Raw genomic sequence first — 15,213 nt, 5'->3', positions numbered from 1 at the left:
ATATGCTTAGCCACAATAGGATAATGAATTAATAAGTGACTATTTTGACCTAGTGAATGAAATGAGAGGAAATTATTACTGGATTTAAGGGATCAAAGTCATTAAAAACAAAATGCACTAATAGATCTTTCAAGAACTTACTATCATATAAACAACAGAGAGTTCGGCAACTGTATGCTCCTGCAAGAGTCATTTGTTTGACATCAGATGTGTGCTACATGAAGTGGTAATCTACACGGTCCAATAATATGGTGGCCATCAGCCACATGTGGCTATCTCAACTTCGTTAAAATTAAGTTAAATTAAAAATTCACTTTCTCACTAGCACTGGCCACATTTCAAGTGCTCAAAATCCTCTGTGGCTACTGTGTTGGACAGTGAAGACATGGAATGTTTTCATCATCACAGAAAGTTCTGTTGGACAGTGCTGGACGAAGTTGCCTGGACACAGATATAAATAGCACACAGAACTTGTTCTTTAGGAGCTCCTGTTCTACTGAGGGAGAAGGACATGTAAATTAATAGCTATCATCCCGTAGAATAATGTGGGCAGATAGAAGAGGTTCTGAACTCAATGGTGGGAGATGAAAAGGATACAGGATGGGGAAAGCAGAAACAGGACAGCTTCACACAGTAATCGCAAACTGCTCTGAATCTTGAAGGAAGAGTAAAAAATTAGCCAGCAGGTAAAGATGGGACCTCCAGTAAGAAGGAAGGAATTCCAGACAGAGGGAACCAAAAACCTAAAGGCTCAAAGTCAAGAGGGAGCAGGGAATGACAGGAGAAGGGCAGGAGAGAAGAGGAGGGAGGGCTCAGGGAGGGAGGAGGAGGAGGGAGGAAGAGAGTAGGAGGAGGAAGGGAGGAGGGAGGAGGGAGAGAGAGGCAGAAAGGGAGAGGGAGAGAGACAGGGAGGGAAGGAAAGGGAGGCAGGGAGGGAGGGAGAGAAGACACAGAGAGAAGAGAGAAGTATTAGCATCAGATACCTCTCTGAATGTATTACAGGTCACTGAAGTTTAACCTGAGCTCTCTGTCTTAAACCCCTGATCGGCATTCTCAAAAGGGATGTTTATTTATTATTTGTTGCAAATGAAGCTGGAATAAGTGACAATTAGATGTCAGCCACAGCCCTCCTTCAGGTTTTTGACACAACCGCTGCCTTCCCAGCATTCACATATTCCACCAAATGTCTCCCTACATACATAAAAACTCCCCTATCTCCAGCCACTGTGTGTTATGTCTTTCCATTTTGTCTCCTTCAGAGCACATTTCACTATCTGAACTTATATGATCAATGCGCTCGTTTGCTTACTAATTTATTGTGAGTAATAAATAATAATTCTACACTAGAATTTAAGCTCCTTGTCAGCAGGAACCTTCCTGTTTATTCAGGGCTCTATCCCCATCATGAGAGTGTACCTGGTACGTTATAAGCCTCACTAAATACATATGTCAGCCAAGCAGTAACGGTAGAAGTGGCAGGTCACATTCGATGAGACCTCATTCCACAGCAGGCAGTAGGCTGGGTTCTCTAAATGCAGTATCTCAGGCGTTTCTCACACGCAATTCGGAGACAGGTCTCTTTGAAACCCCATGTTACAGTTGAGAACACTGAGATCAGAGATAAGAAACTCACCCCAGCTCACACAGCTGGTAAGTGGGGAACTGAGAAAAGAACACAAGCCTCGGAGAGGTTATTACCTAAGCTTCTAACGGGCTCAGAGTGTGGCCTCCTCTTTACCTTTCCTGACGCTGCCTCTCAAATTACAAGATCAGCCAGATGAAGGCGGGAAGACGAAGCCACTTGGCCGGGGTCATGGAGGAGGTGAGACAGTGAAGGGTCTTCTGCTTCCACATCCACAAGGCTTTGTCTTCTTTACTTTGCTGACTCTTCCTCAAATTTAGAGGTATTGCGTCTTGATTTGTTGACCTCAGTATCTTTCTTTGGCTCAAGAATGCTCTCAGAACAGTGCCTGGTACACGGCTCAATCAATGTTTGCTGAATGAATGAGCACGCATTCACTAATTTCAATACCTCTGTTGGTCACAGAGTTTGGGGATATAATGCTCTAGGGAGACGTTTCTGACTAAAATTTGTTGGTACATTCAAGTAAAATTACAAATGACTATTATTCAAGTAACAGCACAAATGACTACTCTCTATTTTTCCATATGTGAATGGATAACAGCAAAGATCCCGGAGCAGGAAATTAGGTTATGCAAATACCTTCAAGGGCCAAATTGAAAGTCACTCTTCATTTGAGGGGATTTATTAGCAATTCTTACCTTTTTCTTTCACATGCCCTATTTTACATTTCTGCTGCATTTAAGTTGAATGCTCGCTCCATCTAGAGAATCTCCAGTACAAACAAAACAGCCAAATTAAGGCTAGTGAAGAAGCAGTGTTTTGTTTTTTTTTTATAGTAAGCTTAAGTGCCTGAGCAAATTATAGCCCAGCCAGCCAGAGCAGCAATGAGCCATTCCAATTGTAAATAAACATATACGTGGCCTATGGACAGCCAGCGTGCATCAGAGACATCTCAGGCAATTCATTTGAACATTCAAAAGGTTAAACCAGAAGGCGAGATTGGATGGGAATCATTGTGTCCCCAGCACCTAGGACATTGGCAGCTAAATAAATGCTGAAATGATACATGGTACGTGCTAAAATAAATATTTGCCAAATGAATAGGGAAGAAATGAGTTTGGTTTCCTAGAGATAGCTTCCATGGTGGTCTGTTTACCTGATGATAATGATCATGTGATTCCTGTAGAGGGTCACGAGGGCTCAGCTCCTATCTTTAGCAAGGCCATAATACCTTGTTTGAGGTTCTTATTCTAGAGGAAGCGTTCTAGGGAGCACCCTGAAAGAAGACTGCTTTTTAATGGACACTTGCTATTCTTGCGTTGGCTGACACTCATCCCCCGTCTTCAAATAACACCCTCCTCATTCTCTCTGGGAGGGCTATGTCTTTCCCACTCTCAGTGTTGGTTTAGGTGAGTCCTTGTCCAGCTGCAGGGAAAAGCCTGTAAGCCAGACTGGGCTAAGGAGAGTGTAATAACCCCCAGGCCACAGTCACATGAGTCATTTTAAGCCAATCAGAGCCAAGAAGTCTCCATTCTGGAATTTTGCTGAGACTACCGGGAAAGAGGTAAGCTTTTTCCACTAGAGCTGCTAGGAAGATAGAGTGAAGATGGAGCTTCTAGAATAATCTTATGAGCAAACGAGGACACCTTGCCTAAGAATTAGTCCAGTAGAGAATAAAACAAAGCCAAAGGTTAGGGAGACAAAAATCAAGGTCCTGGATCCAACCATGCCTGAATGCATCTTGCCTCTAGAGTTTTAATTAATGAGCCAGAAAATGGTCTTTTTTGTTGAAGCATGTTTGATTTAGGGTGCTGATATTATTTACAGATATCACTCTTTTGAAGAGCAATAATATTTCATACACTACCTCAAGTGCTTAATGTTGAAAAATTAACATCTAGCAAGCCTCAATCTTATAGTGCCTTGGTTGGTATATGAATACACAAAAAAGAAAGCCTTAGAAATATGGAATAACCATTCAGCCACCCTCTTCCCCAGCAAAATAATTTCCACTTTGCATTATGGATTAAGAGCTATAAAATGTCTATCCCTTCTGACCCAGTAATTTTAATGCTGGGACTCTGATTTAAGGAAATAATCTTAAGTAATAAAAAAGTTTTATACTCATAGATATTTATCATGATATTATTTATAATTACAGACAATCAAAAACAACTTAAGTACCCAATATATAGAAAAGGTCAGATAAGTTTTACCACAAAATATTATATAGTTATTAAAATTACATTTATTAAGAGTTTTCAATAATGTGTTTACAGCATAATGTTAATAGGAAAAAATCCTGTGTATTGTACAAACACACTGTGTTAAAAAAAAAAAAAAGATCCACAAGTAGAAAAAAAAAATGGAAAAAAGTATCTCCAAATGCTAAAACTGGTAGTCTTTAAGTGGTGGGACTATGGATAATTTTCTTCTCTTATTTGTACTTATTCTTTCTACTTATTTGTAAATAAGAATCTTAATTTTTCCTTAATTAACAGATATTATTTTATAGAGGAAAACATGATATTAAACTTTGAAAATAACTCTCTCCACTAGCTCCCCAATGGAAGTCAGCCAGCCTTGACTTGGATATGTCAAACCCATCTACTTTGGACCATGAAAACTAGTGAATTCACGCAAAAGATCAGAGGTACAGCAACAAGCCCCTCATGTAATTGAACTCTGGGCATGTATCAGTCACCCATTCTATGAGCTCAAAATGAGAATGCACTAAAAGTTCTTACCACTGATCTACTTACATCTCTACAGGGGCTTAGTACCAAAAGCTATAGTTGGGACTATCATTACATCATTAACCTTATTAGTGAGAAAAGTTCAAGGCAAAACCTTAGCTGCACATTCCTCAGAATGATGCTTTTCAGGTACTTCTGGTCTCTGGGGGCACAAATGGAGGTCTTCTAGAGCAGAATATTGAGATTCCAATCCCCAGAGATCTCTTCTTGAATAAGCCAGTAGACTAGGCACTGAAAGGACCCAAGTTTGAACTTGTGCTTGTCCAATAATAAAACCTCAGAAAGGTAAACTGATCAGGCCAGAAGAAGAAGCTAGGAGACACATTGATGAAATCAGTGGGCATGGCTATGTCTGTTATTAATTGATCTGAGCACAAAAGATGGCTCTGGAACCATGAACCTCATTCAGGGCCTTGGGCAAACATAGCTCTCCCTCCATATACCAAGCTTCCTGTCACTCTGTGCCCAGTGGAAAGCCATTTCAGCTGCCATTTTGTCTCTTGATCAATGACCATAACGCATATTCTGGGCTCCATTCCCAGGATAATGTACTGAGTAGGTACAAATATGATAATTTTATAAAACCACCAGGACGGCACCTGCAAACAGAAGAAAAAAAAAAAAAAGGAAATGAATATACATCGCAAAGAAGAACACGTACCAGGGAGAATTTGCTTCCTCACATACCTGGGACAAATGGAGAGCAGCACATTCTCCACAGAACTGTGAACTCAGTAGGGCTTATTTCTTGGTCTCCCCTCTTCCACCAAAAGCTGATATTCAGAATGACTGTGACATCAGTTACGTTAACCTTAGGGATAAGTAAACCACTTGGTTTTATCTGTATATTTAGTGTTTGTGTCTGTAGCAGCCAAAGGCCACTGATTACAGAATAGAAAAATAATTAAGCCCTTCCCATGAAGCAGCCTATGTGAAGGACCTTACACATATCTAATCCTCATAAAAATCCTATGAAATAAGTATTATTAACCTCTGCATGTACCTCCCCTCCCTTCCATTTTACAGATGAAGAAATCAAGAGAGTTCAAACAAACCTCCTGAGGTCACACAGTTAGTAACAATTAAAACAATTAAAACTAGGGGCAATCTGATTCCAAAGCCTGTGCCCTACTTTGTTCTCTAGAGATGTGGTCTGAGCATACATACCCTGTTTTTCTATGCTTTAGAAATACAGTTCACAATGAACTCATAAGTCTTTCTATGATGTATATGCATATCAAATGGTCACATTGCACACTTTCAATATATACAATTAGACTTGTCAATTACTAATCAATAAAGTTTTTTTTTAAATGAAAAAACCAGAGCACAAGTTCAAAGGAAAACACAACCCAAATAGCATCCTCTGGCCCACCCAACATTTAAAATTTCTATTTGCCGTGTAATTTCTCAATCAACAGTGAAAAGCATCAGACCCTGGCAAAGCACTGACTCCAGCTGCCAAATAGGAGGAATGTTTGGGTACAGGATGGTTTCTGAGTGAACCTGAACCTCACTCCACAGAGAGCCACTCGGGTCTCCTTCACAGGGTCCTGGGGGAGGGACCAGAGGACGTGCTGTGTGGGCCACAGCAAAGGGACCCACAGTGGCACAGCAGCGCCGGGTGAGGAATGGTCCACCCCACCCCTGGCATTAGCACCTCCTGTCTTCCAAGAGCCCCCTCACAGACTCCAGTGGCAACTTCTACCGAAGCACCAGCTCATCTCTTCCCGGTCTCTGAGGTGCCACCAGGAAACCAGGGAGTCAGGGAAAAGAGGAGAACAAGCCATACAAACTTCCTATCCACCCTGTGCCTCTGCCTTGAATGGGAGCAGAGGACTCAGGTCTTCTGACTGGCTCCTCTGGCATCATTTTTAGTACCTGTGTTCCTTTTAATGGGAGGAAGAGAGTAGGGAGTTAGGATCCCAGTTGAGAGAGTGAGCCTCCTGTGTAAAAGTCACTGTTCACTCTTTCCAGAGTCCTCTTCCTTCCCTGGGACCCTGCCATGTTTGTGGGGACACTGTGGGTAACAGGGGAGGGTGGAAGGGAGGTCACAGGCCATTCCTCCAAAATGCTCCGAAACTACATGTGGCAAAAGATGGGTAGAATTCCGGTATGCAAGAAAGCAAAGAAATGCTTCTGCGGCACTGAGCAACCTCCCCCAGCAAAGCTTCTCAGGAAGGGTAATAATGTAAACATTCAGCCATTAGAGGAAAAACCTCACCCTTCATGCCACCCTCCCCACCATTAACGACATTGGCAGCCCTATTAAAATACAAGTCTGATTTGTGTTTAATGATCTTGAAAGGAAAGTAATTGCTTGGGTATTACCATTCGAATGTTCCTAGAAGCACAGATAATATTTACAATCGGATTGTCCTTTCTCAGGGAGGGTGGGCAGGCAGGCAGGGCTCCCTAGGCCATTTGAAGCTGAGGCTGAGAAATGATCTCAACAATCAGCTTAAGGGTCTTGGAGCTCAGAGTGTATTTTCCTCTTCCTTCTTTTCACTGTCAAGAGGCTCCTGGGTAATAACCCTACCCCTTTTCTTCTAGGAAGGGAGTCAGTCATTGAGGAATTTGAGAAGGGTACACTATATCATTCTCGGGGAGTGAAACCTAATCAAAAAGCAAAGATAAAAGAGAGATCGAATGAAGTAATAGCCCAAACAGATGGATTTAAATTCAAGCCAAATTGTGTAGCTATGTCAATGTTCCTAGAGCATCAGTTTATAGATTTATGAAGGCACCCAATGTTACTGTTCCAAGAAATACACAGCTGAATGCATGGAGGCCAGGCTATAGCACACAGTATTAACCACCCAAACTAGGGGGTGACACAGTTCCCGGTTCAAATCCCAGCTCAGCCACCTAATAGCTTTATGACCTTGGGAGAAAGTAATTTTACTTCTCTGAGCTTCAGTGCCCTCATTCAGAAAATAGAAATGATAACGGGACCCACCACTTAGGGTAATCATAGGAATCCAGAGAGGTTCTAGAAGCAAAGGACTTTGTACTGCAACTGGCAAAGTGTAGGTACTCAATCAATGTCTTTGGTTGTTGTTGTTGTTGTTAAGATTTTATTTTTATGTAATCTCTATACCCAATGTGAGGCTCAAACTCACAACCTTGAGATCAAGAGTCACATGTTCCACTCACTGGGCCAGCCAGGTGCCCCTTCCTTGGTGATTAGTAATATTAAAAAGGCAAACGAGGTTCTAACTGTCTTCAGTACCTGGCCTCCCATCACTACTATACTATTCTGGCACTTGCATATTTTGCATGCTCAGCAGCAGTAGCATCTTGCTCTCGTGGCTGCACACTCAGTTCTTGGTGCTTCCGCATCCAGGAGGTTGTAGAAACCACAGCAATTCTGCTCATTTTACAGGTTAAGAACCTGCTGAAAGCTTTGCCAAGGCGATGACCTCTCAGGCAAACCTCAGAATGGATTTGGTTTGGTCAGATTCAGCCTTCCCTCTCCCAGGCCATGTAATCTTCATCATTTACCTGCATTTTATGGACAAGTCTGGCCTGTGTACCTTCCCTTTGAACTAAAAATCTGGACTGGAGGCCACAGACAGTGAACCACCAGTGAGAACAGAAAAATCTGGAAGAATCTGGAAGGGTCTTGAATCTGAAAGACAAAGAAATATGGTAAAGGTAAATTATTTCATTCAACTCCCAGATCATGGGGTGCTGGCTCCCAGCAAGGGGCTGAAAAATGGCGGGTAGCATCATTGTCAACATTATGATATGCACCATCTATAATCTGTGTGTACTTTGTCCAATTCTCTTTCCTCTCCTTCTTCCCTATGTCACTTTGTTACCTCACAGAATGGGGTTAATGCTTTGCTAGGTAGGGGAAGGACTCACTCTTTATCAAATGCCTCCCTCTCTCACCAAACTTTATTAAAAAATGAAGACCTCTGCATATCTTTATTCCCAAATTTAAAACTACAATCTGTGGGTCTTAGTAGTTTCACATAATACCTAGAATTTTTCTTTTATTCCTAACCCTACAGACTTAGCATACATATAAAACATAGAATTTTATTGCTAAAGGAGACCTTTGGAATCATTAAGCCCCATCTGGTCATTTTACAAACAAGGAATCAGGCCCAGAAAGGTTAAGTGACTTGCCCAAGATACACAGCTGCTATGAGTTGGGCCAGAATTTCTGACTAAGGTCTTGGCTTTTCAATTAATACTAGATAAAGTGATAATTGAGAGGTTATATTTGTTGGGGATTTGACCTAGCATATGTGTGTGTGCATGTGTTTGCATGTGTGTATGCGTGCGTATGTGTGTGTGTGTGTGTTTATGTGTAGCAGGTAACAGCCAGCTCTTGGGGGGTGGGGGGGGGGGGTTGGTAAGGTGGGGGTGGGAATACTGGGAATTAATGTTAAATGGCAGCATCCATAAGCATTCCTGCAACCCCACAGGACTTTCTCTGCCATTTATGCCCCATTTTGCTAAGTTTCTTTAACATTGCTTCTCAAAGAGTGGTCACTAATCTGAGTACTTGTTACAGATGTGAGCTTTTAGACCCTACAGGGGACTTAGTGCCTCAAAATCTCCGGAGGTGGCCCAGGAATCTCAGTTGTATCAAGAATTCCCCATGATTCTTTGTGTGCTCAAATATGAGCAGCACTGAGTTAAGAGCCATCCCAGGGTTATACTAAGTCCTGTAAGCACAGGGATTATAAGCATGGGCTTAGGCCAGACAGACCTGGGGTCAAATTCTTTTCCTGAGCTCCAGCACTGTTCCCTCTTTCCATATTTCCACCTGTCTCCCTCCCTCATCTCCTTCAGGTACTTGCTTGGATGCCCCCTCTGCGGTGAAGCCACCTGACCACTCTATATGAACCAAAAACTTACCCCCACCCTTACAGTCCAGATTCTGCTTTCCCTATTTAGTTTTCTCCATAGCACTCATCACCTGATATGCTATATATATGTATTATTTATATGTTATTGTTTGTTTCTCCACTCTCTGCTTCAATGTATGCTTCACTAGGGCAGGCATTTTTGTCTGTTTTGTTCACTGCTATCATCTCAGCTCCTAGGTGAGTGCCTGGCACATAGTAGGCACTTACTAAGTATTTGTTGTGTGAGTGAATGAGTGAGTCATTTAGTAGCTGTACGACTTTGAGAGAGTTCCTTAATTTCTCTAAGCCTCAGTTTCCTCATCTGGAAGATGGGTATAACAGTCACCTCACAGGGTTATTGAAAGGAATAAACAAGATCATGTATATAAAATGCTTAGGACAGTGCCTGGCACACAGCTAATCATCCATGCTAACTAGGCGAAAACTTTGATAAAGTGATAGAAGCATCTCTGGGTCTTATTTCATTCTCATGCCATTCCACTCTCTCTTACTCCATTCCACTCTCATGAGTCTTATTCCATCTCTGATGTTCAGGCAACGGGCAGGTAGTTCTTCAGTGCTCATTTGTTGGTAATATTTTTTAAGCCAAATGCTTAATGATTCAATTTTAGGGTCACAAAAGAGATGTGAATGTCAGAAGGCTTATATCAAAATGCCATTGTATATTTCAATTATCACAAGACTGGGCCAAAATTAGAAGGAGATGTTCTATAATGTATTTATGAAACTGGGGAGAAATACTGGTTTACATAAAACTGCCATGAACCCTTGTCCTCAGGAAATGAGGACTCTGTACACCCTGACTTTTTATCATTCTTCATAATTATGGCTACTCAAGGGGTCCATTCAGAGAGAATGAGGTAAACATGTTCCACATTAGGGCCCAAGTTTGGGGCCATGGAGATTCGACCTCTTTGACACACCTCCCATTCAGGGATGAGATCTATTCCCAGTCTCTTAAAACTAGGCAGGCCTAGACCTGCTTCAACAATAGAGCATGGCTAAAGAGACGTTATGTGACTTCTAAAGCCAGGTCAAAAAGACCATGTGACTCTGCTTGGCTTGATGTAAGAAGTTTGAGTGGAGAGGCCATGTGGAGGCTCTGGTCCTTGGTTCCAGTGGAGCCCAGCCTTGAAGCCATCCTTGCCAAGGTGCTGATGGGTAGGGGAAGCCTCCAAATGTCACTTGAGAGCAGCCTGTCCACCAACTGAATACCACCAAGTGGCGGCTGCTCGTGACATGCAGGACAGATGAATCACCCAGCCAAGCCCTGCCTGTATTCTGGTCCACAAAACTGAGAGATATGATAAAGTGGTTTCAAGCCATCACATGTCAGGATCACTGGTTACACAGCAATGAATAACTGGAACAGACATCTTTGAAGATAGACCTGCCCCGGAACTGGGCCAGAAGATGTCTTCTGAATAACTTCAGGGCACAAGACAGATGAAAAAAGAGAATATTCCTTATTGATTTCTTCTTTGTCTTATGAATATCATTGATTTGAGCTCATTTTCTGAATTGTTTGAAAATACTCCCTTTATGCTCAGAGTTCTGCTGTTAGAAAGAGTTTGTTTCTGTAATGCAGGCCTCAGGCAGATCTTCTCCACTTGTTTTCAGCCTTCAGGTGTTTCCCTTACTCTCTCTCACCCCTACACTTGCAGGGCTCATGAATTCAAGTGCTCTGACAGTTAAGAAGAAAATTTAAAAAAAAATTTTTTTAACATTTATTTTTGAGAGACTGAGCATGAGTGGGGAAGGGGCAGAGAGAGAGGGAAATCCAAAGCAAGCTCCAGGTTCTGAGCTGTCAGCACAGAGCCCTGTGTGGGGCTCAAACTTACGAACCATGAGATCATGACCTGAGCTGAAGTCAGATGCTCAACCAACTGAGCCACCCAGGTGCCCCAGGAGAAAAATTTTAAGAAGAATCTCAAAATCAGTCAACAACAATAACAAGAAGAGGATGAATGACTGGAATACAGCGTATAGAAACTTGAGTTCAAGGCCTTGGCTGAGTGCCTTTTCCTCTCTGCATCTCAACCTCCATCACAAAGTGACAGGTTGGTCTTTGATCCTTAAGTGATCTCTTTAGCCATCCTGAATTTTCAAAGGTCGTGAAGGACATATGAGAAGGCAACATGCTCATTTGCCAGATCGCAGCTCCACAGGGGCTGGTGTACATTTGTCTCTTTCAAAGCTATGTACCCAACACCTTAGAAAGTACTACTAAAAAATAACAGTGATAGGCAACCATTACTGAGCTTTGTGCTGGAAACTGTACAATATGCTAGATGCGCATTCTCTTATTTCATTCCCATAGCAACCATGTGAAGTAGATACTAGCATTACCCCCATTCTACAGACAATGAGATGGAGGCTTAGAAGTTTATGTAAGAGGCCAGACAGTACAGAGATAGTAAGCAGTGCAGCTGGAATTGGAAGGTAGTTTCTGAACAGAAAGCCCCAGCTCTTAATCACAATTATTTGTGGAAGGAAGGGCAAGGAAGAAGGCGCTGTATCTTCTCCTGGCCTGTAACTGTTTTCTCTGGTTACAAGGGTGGCTCAGAGACCACAAAAGATATTAGATCTAAGGCCTTCCTTTATATCCTGAGCTGCCAGTCTCCTGAGATTCAGCTCTACCTCTCTCATTGACCACAATCCCAGGCCTCAGGTGACTTCCTCCTTGACACCTCTAGCCCTATTACAAGTACTTAGTTCTCACCTAACCCCCCACATAGAGGATGGGCTGGCTGCATGGGGTTCCTGCCAAGGCAGCAGGAGGTTCAGGGAAGCCCCAGGGTTTATGTCAAGGGAGCCATCATTTGAAATGGTGTCTGGGAAAGGCCTGAAGGGAAGACTGCTATTCAAAGTCTGTTATTAACAGAAATATCCGGGTTGTGTCTGCAGAAAGAATTTTTCAGGGCTGGTGAATGGGAGCTGGTATAGAGTAAAACATGGCATTGTGGCCTGGAAGCCGGGAGGCAAACTGCCCAGGTAGACCTGAGCAAGCAGCTTCACTCCCTGGGTTCTGAGATCTCTAAGGCCTCTCCTTTCTCTGAGATGTTCCATCTTGGCCCCTGATGCAAAATATCCCCATGACAGCAGAGGCTCAATTGGTGGCACAAAAAACATACCAAAAGACTCTGGGCCTTTGACCTGAACTTTCAAACAATTCAGTGAACAGCCAGGATCTGTTCCTAAATGTCATTCCTAAACCCTTTTCTCTGAAAGTAACAGGACATTTCCTTCCCCCTGTTGACCACAGAGGGCTCTCTGTGGAGAGAAGATGGGGCTTTGGGGTTTGGTAAGAAATCACATATGGATGCCCATAGCCTGAGAAATTATAAAATGCTTTCTCGCTCCCACCCCGTTTGCATGTGCGTCTTCCTTTGTCTCTAGGTCCTTACAGGAACATATTGTTACCGCCAAATAAGTAAACCCATTCAAATGGGAATGTTACTAACTTGTTTAAAATCATGTCCATGTTGCTCTTAAATAACACCAGCAAAGATGCAGGAATGCCACACCAGCCAAAACCATCACCCCCAAACCTGGCAGCCAGTCCACCTCCTTTCTTTTGCAATCCATCCACATTTGAATGAGGATGGTCCTTGAACCATTGTCTTTCTAAAACAATGGCCTTATGGCCAGGAAGGCCGGTTTCAAACTCACTTTTCTGTGTTTCCTTGTCTGGTTGAGTAGGTGTTTCTGTTCCCGAAAGTCAACTTTGTGTTGTGGGGATGCCCAGTGCATACTCTTCCCTACTAGGAGTTTCAATCATTTCCTCTACAGCCCAGCCCTGGGTCTCTGAGTCTTTTTGGCTTATTTCCTTCTCTTAACTGAGCAAGGACCCAGTGTGGGAAGTGAGGACTTCAACTCCCTAACAACCTCTGAAAAAGTTGTGGCAAAAGCAACCTATTTGATGATCCACCAGGTAAGATTTGAAAATATTTCATTGGTACATTAGGTTCTGGTGGTTGAGGACTGCTGTGTTCATGAATTTCACTTCTATGAGAGTTTGTATTACTGCTCCCAAGTGTTTGCTACATTTCCATGTGAGAAGATTGTACTTCCAGCCCAGTCAACATCAGGCATGGCTATGTGATTTGATTTGCTCCATAAGTAGTCAAGTGGCAATGACAGAAGTTGTAAGAGCCATTGTGTAGTTCTGTTACTGTCATTTCTCTACCAGGAGAGCTATGTAACCCATATAGCAGCTGCTTATTCAGCCTGGATCCCTAAGTGAAGACACATGGAGAAGAACTGTAGGTCACCCACTGCTGTGACCAAGGAACAGACCTCTTAGTCATGAGCCACTGAGATGTCAGGTGTGTTTGTCACTGCAGCAAAACCTAAGAAAAGTGAAAGCACCATCTTAAAGGGTGACAACAGTGCCGTCCTGGAAGGCCTGAAACAATGCAATGGACTCTGCATTCTCCTCAAGTGAAACACCTTTTCTTCCTGTACTGTTCGTAGAGCTGGTTGCCATAAAGACCCTCAACAAATGGTACATAATTGTGAACACACGTGTGCCTCTTTAGATCTCACCAAGGCCTTCGTATTTGCTCAAGATCTCATTTGACCCCAACAACCACCTGGTAAGATGTGATAGACAGGTATTTCTATTCCTGTTTATAGACAAGAGAAGTAAGAATCAAATGACTAAGGTACTTTGGCAAGGTGATGTGGCTCTTCAATAGGAAAACCAAAACCAGTGCCCTTGTACCTTCTAGACCATTTCTACTCTACTAAGCTGCCCAATGCTGACACTATAGGAGGGGTCACTTGAGATTGTCTAGGGCCTTGCATGTTCAAGTGCCTTGAGAAGCCACAGGAAACATCCATCCCCACATCCAATAAGATAAGAGAAAACCTTGGGTGACTGGATGTTCTCATTCCATTCACCCAACTGCACTCTGAACACAACATGCAATATAAACATGTATTCATTTTAAGCTGAACTTCAGGGAAAAGCAATGACATTTTGAGACATTTCATTTGCAAAATCAGTTGTCAGGACCTTGTCAGATATTTGCTTAGAACAAATAAAAGCTGGGGCCCTGGGTGGCTCAGTCAGTTAAGCATCAGATTCTTGATTTCAGTCCAGGTCGTGATCTTACCGTTCGTGAGATTGAGTCCTACATTGGGCTCTGTGCTGACGTCTCAGAGCCTGCTTGGGATTCTCTCTCTCTGTCCTTCCCTTGCTTGCATTCTAAATAAATAAATAAACAAACTTAAAACATTTTTTAAAAAGAACAAAAAAAAGCTATGATACATTCTGTAAAATTTAAAACACACATAAAATAAGATTTATGACATGATGTTTTGATCAAACTTTTGACTAATCAGACCTTGAACTAGTGCAACCAAAGCCCTAGATGGCTCTTCAGAGGATGCAAGTTATCACCTAAAAATATAAATGAGCCATGGTTAGCGACCAAACAGAAAATTGTAACACATATTACTATAAGTAATACGTTATATCCATATAATGATTATGTTTGTACTAACATAGTTACTGTGAAATAATTATTACTAAGCTGTTAAATCCTACTCTTTTTTTTTTAACGTTTATTTAGTTTTGAGACAGAGAGAGACAGAGCATGAACAGGGGAGGAGCAGAGAGCGAGGGAGACACAGAATCTGAAACAGGCTCCAGGCTCTGAGCTGTCAGCACAGAGCCCGACGCGGGGCTCGAACTCACGGACCATGAGATCATGACCTGAGCCAAAGTTGGACGCTTAACCGACCAAACCACCCAGGCGCCCCTGTTAAATCCTACTCTTGAAAAAAGGCAGAAATTTTGAATTGGAGTATGTAAAAAGGCCGGAGCAGGCCACTCAAGAAAATGCACTTTGCTTTGTGGTGACTTGAGCTTCCCAAGGACCTCACCAAGTCCTCAGTATTGGGCTCTACAGCCCTCGAGAAAAGATGAACCCACCTGAAAATTGAAAGCAGCTAGGATCTAGAGGAACTCCTGTTCCAG

At 42.6% G+C, this 15,213-nt stretch overlaps 1 long non-coding RNA gene across 3 annotated transcripts; it reads left to right on the top strand.

Moving 5' to 3' along the window:
• The first annotated feature begins 469 nt into the window (after nt 1-469).
• LOC122200302 lies at nt 470-8,250 on the top strand. Of its 3 annotated transcripts, none has more exons than XR_006193781.1 (4): nt 470-686; nt 1,769-1,904; nt 4,145-4,238; nt 7,727-8,250. It is a non-coding gene; the product is annotated as an uncharacterized LOC122200302 (long non-coding RNA). The 3 variants fall into 3 exon arrangements; XR_006193783.1 differs by lacking the exon at nt 7,727-8,250 and adding an exon at nt 5,368-5,402; XR_006193782.1 differs by lacking the exon at nt 7,727-8,250 and adding an exon at nt 4,933-5,346.
• The last annotated feature ends 6,963 nt before the right edge of the window (nt 8,251-15,213 follow it).

Source organism: Panthera leo, chromosome D1 (genome assembly GCF_018350215.1).
Source record: "Panthera leo isolate Ple1 chromosome D1, P.leo_Ple1_pat1.1, whole genome shotgun sequence".
In the NCBI taxonomy this organism is placed as follows: domain Eukaryota; kingdom Metazoa; phylum Chordata; class Mammalia; order Carnivora; family Felidae; genus Panthera; species Panthera leo.
Note: the sequence above shows the minus strand (reverse complement) of the source record. Positions and strands in the feature narration are given on the sequence as shown.